Below are 11,053 nucleotides of genomic sequence, written 5' to 3'. Positions count from 1 at the left end.
ATTCTTGAACCAATATAAAAAACATTGTCAGACCAACAAAAATACCCCAAATGTTGTCCCAACTAGTCAAACACAGGTGTCTGAACAAAGAATTTCATATTGTTGAAATGTTAAGGCTTTGTGAGTTCCCAGCATGCATTGCAGCATGAATAAATTATGCAGTTACTGTTACAGGATTATTATTTTGCTGTTTGCTGACTTCATTTGAACTTTTTTGTTGTTGTTTTATCATTATTGTTAGTTATTTGTTGTACTGTGATGTAAAGAGCTCATCTTTTTCACTTTTTGTTGACTGCTGTCACGTGTTATGCTACTGAGAGGAGTGCGGAGCGAGGAACAAAGGAGACGAGGAGTACATCAATCGAGAGAATTTTAATGACATCAAGGAACCAAGGGAAACTCACGTAGCACAGGTTGACATGAACAATACCAGATGCTGAATTAAAAACAGGGAAAACTATTTAAACACGTGACAAGACGACGGGATGACGAGACACACCTGGGATCAATGGAAATAAACGGAGAACACCTGGAATCAAATCAACACAATGGGGACAGGAACAGGAAGGAACCAAATAAGGGCAAAAAAGAACATACACGTGACAGATTGCCCCCCTCCCGGACGGCGCGAGATATCATCAGGGAGACAAGGATGGAGCAGGGGACTCAGGGAGCCATGGCAGGGCAGACAGTTCAGGGAGTCATGGCAGAGCAGACAGTTCAGGGAGCCATGGTGGAGCAGGGAGCTCAGGAGGCCATGGCTGATCCTCCGTGACCTTAGCCGACTTGGCCACAATGGCCACGGGCATATGCCCCCCCAAAAATAAATTTCTAGGGGGAAATTAGGAATTCTGGGGAGTGCTCTGGAGGAGAGAGCACTTGAGGGTGCTCTGGAGGAGCGGGCACTTGAGGGCGCTCAGGAGGGGATTCAGGGACTGGAGCCCTCCTTGGGCTAAGCACGGGGACAGGAGCCCTCACTGGGCTAAACTCAGGAGCTGGAACCCTCTCTGGACTAAACTCGGGGACTGGAGCCCTCACTGGACTAAACTCGGGGACTGGAGCCCTCACTGGGCTAAACTCGGGGGCAGGAGCCCTCACTGGGCCAACCTCGGGGGCTGGAGCCCTCACCGAGCTAAACTCGGGAACCGGAACCCTCTCTGGGCTAAACTCGGGAGCTGGAGCCCTCCGTGGGCTAAACTCGGGAACAGGAGCCCTCCGCGGGCCAAACTTGGGAACAGGAGCCCTCACTGGGCCAACCTCGGGAACAGGAGCCCTCCGTGTGCCATACATGGGCCGCCGCGCTAGACTTCGGAACGGCCGGTAGGCTGGAGAGAGCCACGGCTGGCGGGCTTGACTGAGGAATGGCCGGCGGAGGGGTCCCGGATCGGGATCGGAGGCTCTCCAGACACCGGATGACTGCCTCCTTCCAGTCGAGGTTGGTGGTGTCTGGGAGCTCCGCGGGGCGATGGTATGTGATCCTGAGCCAGAACAGCATCACGAGGGTTTCCCCTCTCTAGGGAGCTGGCGAGGGCAAGCGGCATGAACGCCCTCGCGTAGACGATCGGGTTGGGGCTCGCCTGAGCCACGGCGATGAACCTCGCTCGTTCCTCCATATGAGCGGGGAGAAACAAAAGGGAAAACTAAAAACGGGGGAAAAAAGGCACCACTTACTTTCAGTCTAAGGTCCGGTATGAGGTCCGGCTACTGAGAGGAGTGCGGAGCGAGGAACGAAGGAGACGAGGAGTACATAAATCAAGAGAATTTTAATGACATCAAGGAACCAAGGAAAAATCACGTAGCACAGATTGACATGAACAATACCGGATGCTGAATTAAAAACAGGGAACACTATTTAAACACATGACAAGACGAGGTAATGACGAGACACACCTGGGATCAATAGAAATAAACGGAAAACACCTGGAATCAAATCAACACAATGGGGACAGGAACAGGAACAGGAAGGAACCAAATAAGGGCAAACAGGAACATACACGTGACAATTGTCACCGTTCTTGAGGTTTGTGTGTCTAGTTTTGAGGCCTAGAGTATGTTCAACCACTTATGTCCATTTTCTGGATATCTTAGTTTTGTAAGTTGTCTTACAAACAAAGACAACGTTGTCTACTTATTATCCATTATTATTTCTCATTCGTAAACAAACATAAATTCGATAATGTGGTGACTTTTATACAGTCTTTTTTTCTTCCAGGAAACAGAAAAAAAATAAATGACCTCAATGACAGTAATTGTTGTTTCAGTTGCTGTCAACTGTTGTTTCATCAGCATTGCATGAACAAACAAATTTACATTGGCTCAAGAAAATATCTTTACTGAGCAGAACTAAAAAAAACTATTTTTGACAGAACTCAAAAGTCTTGCTGCATTAAGTTGCCTTATTTTTTATGTTTTCAAGTCACCTTTATTTATATGTTTTATGTTTTCTCAACTATTTATTTTTTACAGTGCTTGCAAATTAGTGTATTTAATAAGATAATACCTTATTTGCACATTTAAACATCATATTTAGAAAACTTGTAATGCAAAACATGTTTGCAATTCTTAAAGGGATAGTTCACCCAAAAATGAAAATTCTGTCATTCATTACTCACCCTCATGTCGTTCCAAACTCGTAAGACACAAATTAAGATATTTTTGATGAATTCCAAGACCCTCCCATAGACAGCAAGGATCCTAACACAATCAAGGCTCAGAAACGTAGCAAGGACATCGTTAAAATAATCCATGTGACATCAGGGGTTCAACCATAATTTTACGAAGCTGCAAGAATACTTTTTATCCCTATCCCATTAAATGTAATCAATTAGCTGGGAAAGGATAGCAATATCTGTTAGTGTCTTGCCTTAAAGAATACTCAATAATTACACAGTTGGAACTGATACTATGTAAACAAGAATGAGCTCACATGCATTCAATTATCTTGTATCATTCTAGCCAAGAACCATTTTAGTCAAAGTCTGTCTAAAATGAGGCATGTTCAAGATTTATAAAAATGTCAAAAATACATCTTTTTAAAAAACTCTGGCCCTAGGAACAGGCCCAAATTAAATATAAGAAAAGTTTACAAAACTGATGTGACATGCTCTATCTATCGAGAGCAATGTTCCAACTCTTCATATGCTAAAAAACTTTAGTTTTCTTCATTTGGCTGAAAGTCATTACAATGCGTACCCTTATCCCACTAGAGCTGCACTGTACCAGTGTTGGGAAGGTTACTTTGGAAATGTAATAAGTTACAGATTACAAGTTATATTGTAACTTTAAACGATAATTAACGACAGTTAGTTTAAAAAAGTAAAAAACATACATAAACCCAAATAGGAAATAAAACAGTTTTCAAATAAGCATGTGTCCTAAACTCCTGAAACATTGGTGTTTCATATTTTAGAGCAGTCAAAGCAATTTTGGAAAGAAATCAATCAAATCTGTATGTGTGTGAAAATATTCCGATGTAACCCCCTTTTGTAATCGTAAACATTTTCATAAGTAACTGTAATTTAATTACACGTTTTTTTTCTCAGTAACTGTAAGAGATTACATTTACGTTTATTTTGTAACTAAATTATGCAATTCTATTACATTTAACTAGTTACTCACCAACACTGATCATACTATGTTAGTTAAGCAGCGAATAACATAATTTACGAGAAACGCACCCCTGAATAGCATGGCAGTCAACACTTTGTTTTCGAAGTCTCCAATATTGTTAAAGAAAGAGCTGGGTGGTCTGACCAAAAAAACGGCATAGTTTCTGTTGATTTCACAGTATATCATGGTATTTGTGTGCATGTTTATTACACACTTCTTCCAGTTTTTGGTTTTATACAGCCATTATTTGTCTGTATTCCAGCATCACATTGCTTTGATCAAGATTTACTTTTACCCATCTATTATTGAAAGTCAGTCTAAAAAACATGAATTTTTGCAGGACCTGTTGTGAATTATTTTCTCAAGCTACAATTTATAATATTAATAGTATGCTTTCACTCACACTATCGAGTGTTTGCAATAACTTCCGATCTAATGTGGATTTGGCCACATGAGACAGAAATATATTATTTGTAGCTTTTTATATAAGCTACATGCTATACCTGCTTAGCATTTTTCATGTAAACATCCTTTATTATTATAAACGTTTCCCAAATTGCATTGAAATGACATACAACTCGTATACTATTGTGTATGTATTTACTTCATTTATTGTCCATTGTAGTCTATTTAATATAAACGCAACAAAGGATACCCCTTTTCCACCAATTACATTGCTATGTGTTGTTTACGTGACTAAGTAACCATTCCAAACACAAAGATTGCACTTCACAGTGTTTGTGTACGCACACCAGGGGTAAGCAACCCTGCTACTGGAGAGATGAGTTGAGGCTACTTGACTCGTTGCCCTGGTTTCCACTTGGTATTTAATGCATTTTTGGTGATACGATCATGAAAGGTCAGCTGAGATGCATTGCTATTTTTACTTTGTGGTAACACGTTTTTAAATGTGTCTGCTTTGAGCATTTGTGTTCAGATATTGTTGCAACCCTTCCCTCTTATGCTTTCACATCCTACATTATTTTCTCTGAAATAGCAAATGCCACACACAAATACACTTGCATGGATGAATCCATGTTATGCAGCTTATGAGTAAACAGGAAAGAAGGTTGAATAAAAAGTATATGGTTGGCAATTTGAATTTCAATTGCAATATTATGTACAACACAACAAAGTGTTGATTTGGTCTACTTCCTCAATATAATGATCATGAGTTGGTGGGTGGAAAATAGGCATCCAAGAGACAAATTCCAGATGCATAGCATTTCTACTACAAATGCAATGTGATCTACAGATGCAAAATGCATTTTTGACTGCCTCCGTATGTGGTTTCACTGAAAACGTGTTTTTTTTTTTTTTACTGAAAACTACACATTTTAGTAAAACAAGCTAAATGAATTAATGCATGAATTAATGAAATAGTTATATTTTATTTACTGACAACAATAGGAAACATGAATAAAAAAAGTAATCATCACAATAAATTAATACATAAACAAGTGAACTACACATTAAATACAGCTTCATTCAAACTTATTGTTCTAACAATCATATTTCCAGGCAGTGAACCCCACATCCTACTGCCATCTCAACACAGCTGTGCTAGTTCTGCAGGTTTATTTTGATGAAGCAGCTGACCACTGTGCCCACCTTCGCATGTCTTTGCCGTCCATCATGTCCCTCATTGCTGCAGTCAGGTTGGAATCTGATCATGGATGGCAAAGGGAACTAATCCTTTTAGCACCCCAAGCAGAAGTTGTATGTATGCATTTATATTCTAGTAGTACCTTGAAGAAATGAACTTCATGCTGACAGGTGGAGTGATGGGAGGGTCTCATCCATGGCACTATACACAATTTCCAGGATGCTGCTGTAAGCTCCCCATCCTCAGTGCTGACACCAGTGGACATTTCAGATCCTACAAAAATGCACAAACATCATACAAAAGCAGTCATTTTAATAGCCAAATTTCATTTGATTTCTGTATTAGAAGTAACAAAATGATTTTACTTTATATTTTTGTTTCAGGTTTTTTTCCTTTGTTTTTCCACAAATGCTGCTGTCACCTTGCCTTTACAGGCCCTGCTCCACCACAAAACCTCTGCAGCAAATGCACAGAAATCAACAATAAGAAAAGTGCTGTAATAACTCTGTAATAGTGCTGTAATAAAGTTTGAAATTGCAATAATTAAAATAAACTACAACTTAAGATTTAAAAATATATTTTATTCATTTCTGTAGAATACTCACTCAAAGCCTTTCATGGCAGCATCCCTCCATTAGTCACTCTGCACCTGATAAGTACACGTGTTTCATCTGTCCCTGCGACATCCAAACAAGATTCAAGCTACTGCTATGATTTATGTGCTTAATTACATGTTGAGGTAGTTGCTGATGTGTTAACTCACTTTTTATCCAACAGAAATGTTCCTACAAAAGCACCGGACAAATTACTTACATAAAAAGTAACAAAATAGTTACTTTATGTAATTAGCTTATTTACTTTACTTGCATTCATGTAATGTAAGTGTTGACAACAGTGAATTCTACTACATAATAGCACACATACAGTCATGTGAAAAAGTTAGGACACCCTATTGAATTCCATGGTTTTCTGTATCATGGCATAGTAAAAAAAATATCTGGTCCTTGGCAGGTCTTACATTTTGTAAAATAAAACCTCAGATGAACAACAACACATGACATATTGCAAGTGAAAGACATTCAAAACAGACCCCAATCTTCCCAGGAGTGGACATCCCAGCAAATTCACCCCAAGATCAGACCATGTAACGCTTAGAGAAATGGCAGAAAACCCAAGAACTTCTACAGGCATCAGTTAACATGTTAAATGATCAAGTTCATGACAGTACAATTAGAAAAATATGGGACAAGTATGGCATGTTTGGAAGGCTTGCCAGAAGAAAGCCTTTTCTATCTAAAATAAATCATGGCAACACGTTTTAGGTTTGCAAAGTTGCATCTGAACAAACCATGAGACTTCTAGAACAATGTCTTTTGAACAGACGAGACCAAAGTGGAGATGTTTTGCCACAGCACCACATTTGGTGAAATCCTAAAAAGCATATCAGCACAAACGCCTCATACCAAAAGTCAAGCATGTTGGAGGAGGGCTGATGATTTTGGGCTTGTTTTGTAGCCACAGGACCTGGGCACCTCGAAGTCATTGAGTCGACTGTGATCTCCTCTGTATACTAAAGTATTCTAGAGTCAAATGTGATGCCATCCGATCCGACAGCTAAAGCTTGGCCAAAACTGGGTCATGCAACAGGACAATGATCCCAAGCACACCAGAACGCCTGAAAAGAAAAGAATCAACGGGTTGCAATAGCCAAGTCAAAGTCCAGAGCTCACCCTGACTGAAATGCTGTGGCGAGAGCTGTGCATAAACAAATACCCACAAACATCAATAAACTGGAGCAACATTGTAAAGAAGAGTGGCCTAAAATTCCTCCTTACTTCAAGTAATTGCTGAGTAAAAGTGGATGGACATGCAACTGAATCAGAGGGTGTCCTTAGTTTGTCACACATGGCTTTTCCATCTTGGCTTTATTTTTGTTAAATCAATAATGACATGATGCAATGTGTCATGTGACGTTGTTCATCTGATGATTTATTTTCCAAATTTTAAGACCTGGCAAATATCGGATTAATTTTTTTATTATGCCCTGATAAATAAAACCATGGAATTCAATAGGGTGTCCTAACTTTTTCACATGGCTGTACATCACGCCGATGTATATTTCATGTCAATTAGATGTGCTCATCTGCAATTCTTATCAAAGATTTTCCTGTCAGATGTTAAACAGACATTTATTAATCATCTTTAAGATGTATATGGTTTATGAAAATCCACTTTGGAGACGTCCATGTGCTTACTTGAGTTCCCCTTTTAGATATACATAATAAAACATGTTTTTACTGCAAAATCACAAATATACTATAATTTAATTAATTTATGCATTTAGCACAGGCTTTTATCCAAAGCGACTTACAGTGCATTCAGGCTATACACTTTTTACCAGTATGTGTGTTCCCTGAGAATCGAATCCACATCATTTTGCACTGCTAACGCAATGCTCTACCACTGAGCCACAGCAAAATATAACTATAGTAATATTATATTATATATATATTATATCATATTATATATAACTATACTGTTTAGCATCGTTACACCTTCAGCAATTCAACAGTTTGTTAATTTGTAATCAACAAATAATAATCAACAAGAGCGATTTTGACACAAGGAACTGAGTTTTTGGTTTCTAATACTCACACTTGTAAACACCCTCGTTGCTGTTCTCCATCACATTCTATGATGATGTATCCTCTCCCGTGGCCTCCTGGGATAGAAAAGTACCATCGGGTGAACACTTCAGAATCTAGGCTCAAGCAGTAAGACATCCGAGGATTTCTCGCTTACTCTTTCATGAATACTGAGGTTTCGGACATACTACTCTCTTCACATGCTCTTTTCTACTAATAGAGTAGACAAGTAGGCATATTCGAACACAACTTAAGTATACGCACGTCTGAATCTCACAAGAATTCTCGCCTACTCTTTTATGATTACTAAGGATTCGGGCATATTTTTTCGTTTACCTACTGTTTTTTGCCTATTAAATAGTAGGGAAGAATGCAGTTTCGAAGGCAGCGAGGGACTCAGACCCTGCCAGGTGGAAATGTTCTGTTCATCTCCAAGCTGGAAGTTTGGTGTGTTTAATTTAGGGTTGGAACTAAACTCTGCAGAATAGTGACCCTTCAGGAACAGGATTGGACACCACTGCCCAAATGTCCTTATTTACTGTAACTAGTATAGATTCATTTCAGAGCTGGACAATAATGAAGTACACTTTTTTAGTATCTGCAATTTACTTGAGTATAACTTTTTCTGAAAATATATGACTTTAATTTCACTACATTTGAAAGACAAGACGTGACTTTTTTTTTTTAGACAGTCTATCAGTAATCACTCTTGTAGGGATATGCAAAGTGATTTCCGAGCATTTTTTTGAACACTGACCAGTTGCATATGTGATATTTAAATTCAATAGTTGAATTTTTTCTTGAATCGTGAATCTTGTGGTATATATTAGACACAATATTGTCTGATTTTGCAAAATTGTGCAAAAAGAACATATTACCTATAAAGCCACAGAAGAACTGTTGTGCATTTCCTAACAAAACACAGTACCCTTACGAAAAATAAGTTTATTCAAGTTTGCTATTAGTATACTTATTTTAAACAAAAAAAATAGGAAAATATACTTTGTCTACTTTTTATGTACTTCTCCGAAATGGGCTTTATGTACTTCTCAGAAATATACTTAAAATGACATTTAAGCATACTTGACTTATAGCCTACTTAGAAAAAGTCTAAATATATTTGAGCTATACTTGTGTTCCTAGAATCCGTGTTTTTATTGTTATACTGTAGTACATTACATTGCTAGTACACATTTTATGTACAGAATTTCCAAAAAACACAACTGAAGAAGAAACCGAAACAACAGATGCTTCCACATGTAATCTAACAACATGTTTGACTTGAAGTAGCACTGCACAAACCATTCTGTGTATGACATCAAAGTTCCATGAGAGTGATTACAGAGCATTTTTGTTTTTAGGTCAAGTAAATCTTGCTGTCTTGCTTTTTTGTTAAAGCTGTTAAAGCAGTGTTGCTATTGTAAAGTTACAGCTACAGTTGTGTTGCTGAAAATTCCTTCCAATCACAATAAACTCACACAGAAATGTGTGCATTGTTGCAAGGAGACGCGTGACAAATGAAAACAATATGTGTTTTAAAATCTGCTGAAAATATCAAACATGTTTGATCTCCTCCGACTGGAAGCTAAAAAAGTCTGTGACCATCATACACTACGTGATTTTCTATTAAATATGTCAACTCAAATCTACAGACTGACTCTGACCTTTGGCAAATAGTGTCAACTTCTCCAGGAAAATCTGCACCAAAACAGTGTTACTCGTCAGTTGCTCAGTAACATTTTTATGAATTTAAAAAAATAAAAAGTAAGACAATAATAATGATGATAATAATTACAACTATTAATCTATTAATATATTTATTATAACATTCACACATAGTGTTAAAATTGGGATTTGTAATATTTTCTAATGTTTTAAAAGAACCCTCTTCTGCTCAGCAAGGCTGCATTTATTTGTACAGTAAAAAAATACAACTTATTCAAGAAGAGGGTCTCAAAAAGGGCCAACATTTTACTTAATAATTTTACTTTTTAATTTTAAGTTAAATTGTGCTTTGTTGGTATAATGTCTGCTAGAATGTTAAAAATGTTCAGTGTTAAGTAAATATTTTTAAATTGTTGTTTTGTAATAGATTTTTTCTTTGAAAAGCAAGACAAAAGAGTAAAAAGCACATTTTGACTATTTAATTTCTGCAATGGTGAAAAATAATTGCAAAATACATGGGGAAAAAATGCAAAAAAACGTGTTCGGTATTCGGCCTTTGGCCCAGTGTTTCATTTTGTTTGGCTTCGGCTTCAGCCAAGAATTTTCATTACATATTACGTATTATTAACTTTATGCTGTTATTATATTATAAAAGTGATTTTTCCTTGTCATACAGATAAAGTTTAAAGCCTCTTTATTACTACATTCAATGTTAACCATCATGACAGAAATTCACAAATGTATAAATTGTAAGAAATAAAAAAGTTACAGTTTGAGACCAGAAACGCATCACATAACTGTAAACGTGTTTGTAAGGAAGGTTGGGAATTATTAACTCATTTCTGCATCCAATACTGCCATCACGTCACATGACAAAATAATGAACGACTCAGACCCGAAGATTCGAGAGGTGAACTAATCAATTTTATGCAGTTGAATATAAAAAGTTAACTTATAAACGTTACTGCCGCTCGTCAACGGCAGCTGTCACAGTTGCTAGGCAACTAGAACAGTCCTCCATAGGCTAAACCGGTTCGAGTCGTTCGGACGCAGCTGAAGTTAGCAACTATTTGTTAATATTCTGGCAATAAACTTTGTTTCATTTGCAAAATAACAAAGTGGTGGAGTGTAACGAAATGCATTCCTTAAGTATTCGCATACAAATGAGAAGTACTACGTTTTTTTCTTCTTCAAAGGACAGCAACACTAAAAACATGGTCTTTTACAATATGATGCACTGTTGTACATTAAACTGCCCAAAATTATATAATGCATTTTACATAAGGTATTTTAAATGTAACAACATTGAACACATTATGTAAGTAAAATGCAACATACACAGCAGTGCAGTAGTATTATTAATGCCAAACCATCATATCATACCTTTATTTTTACTCTTCATACCTTAAGTACAATACAGTATGCAAGATAATACTTTTACTTAAGGTTTTAAATGCATGCAGTTTTTCCTCAATGCACTATTAGTAGTTACTGAAAGTACTTTACTAAAATAACTCAATATTTCTTC

Source organism: Sinocyclocheilus grahami, unplaced genomic scaffold (assembly GCF_001515645.1).
Source record: "Sinocyclocheilus grahami isolate Dianchi unplaced genomic scaffold, SAMN03320097.WGS_v1.1 scaffold646.1, whole genome shotgun sequence".
In the NCBI taxonomy this organism is placed as follows: domain Eukaryota; kingdom Metazoa; phylum Chordata; class Actinopteri; order Cypriniformes; family Cyprinidae; genus Sinocyclocheilus; species Sinocyclocheilus grahami.
This window is presented reverse-complemented; position numbering follows the sequence as displayed.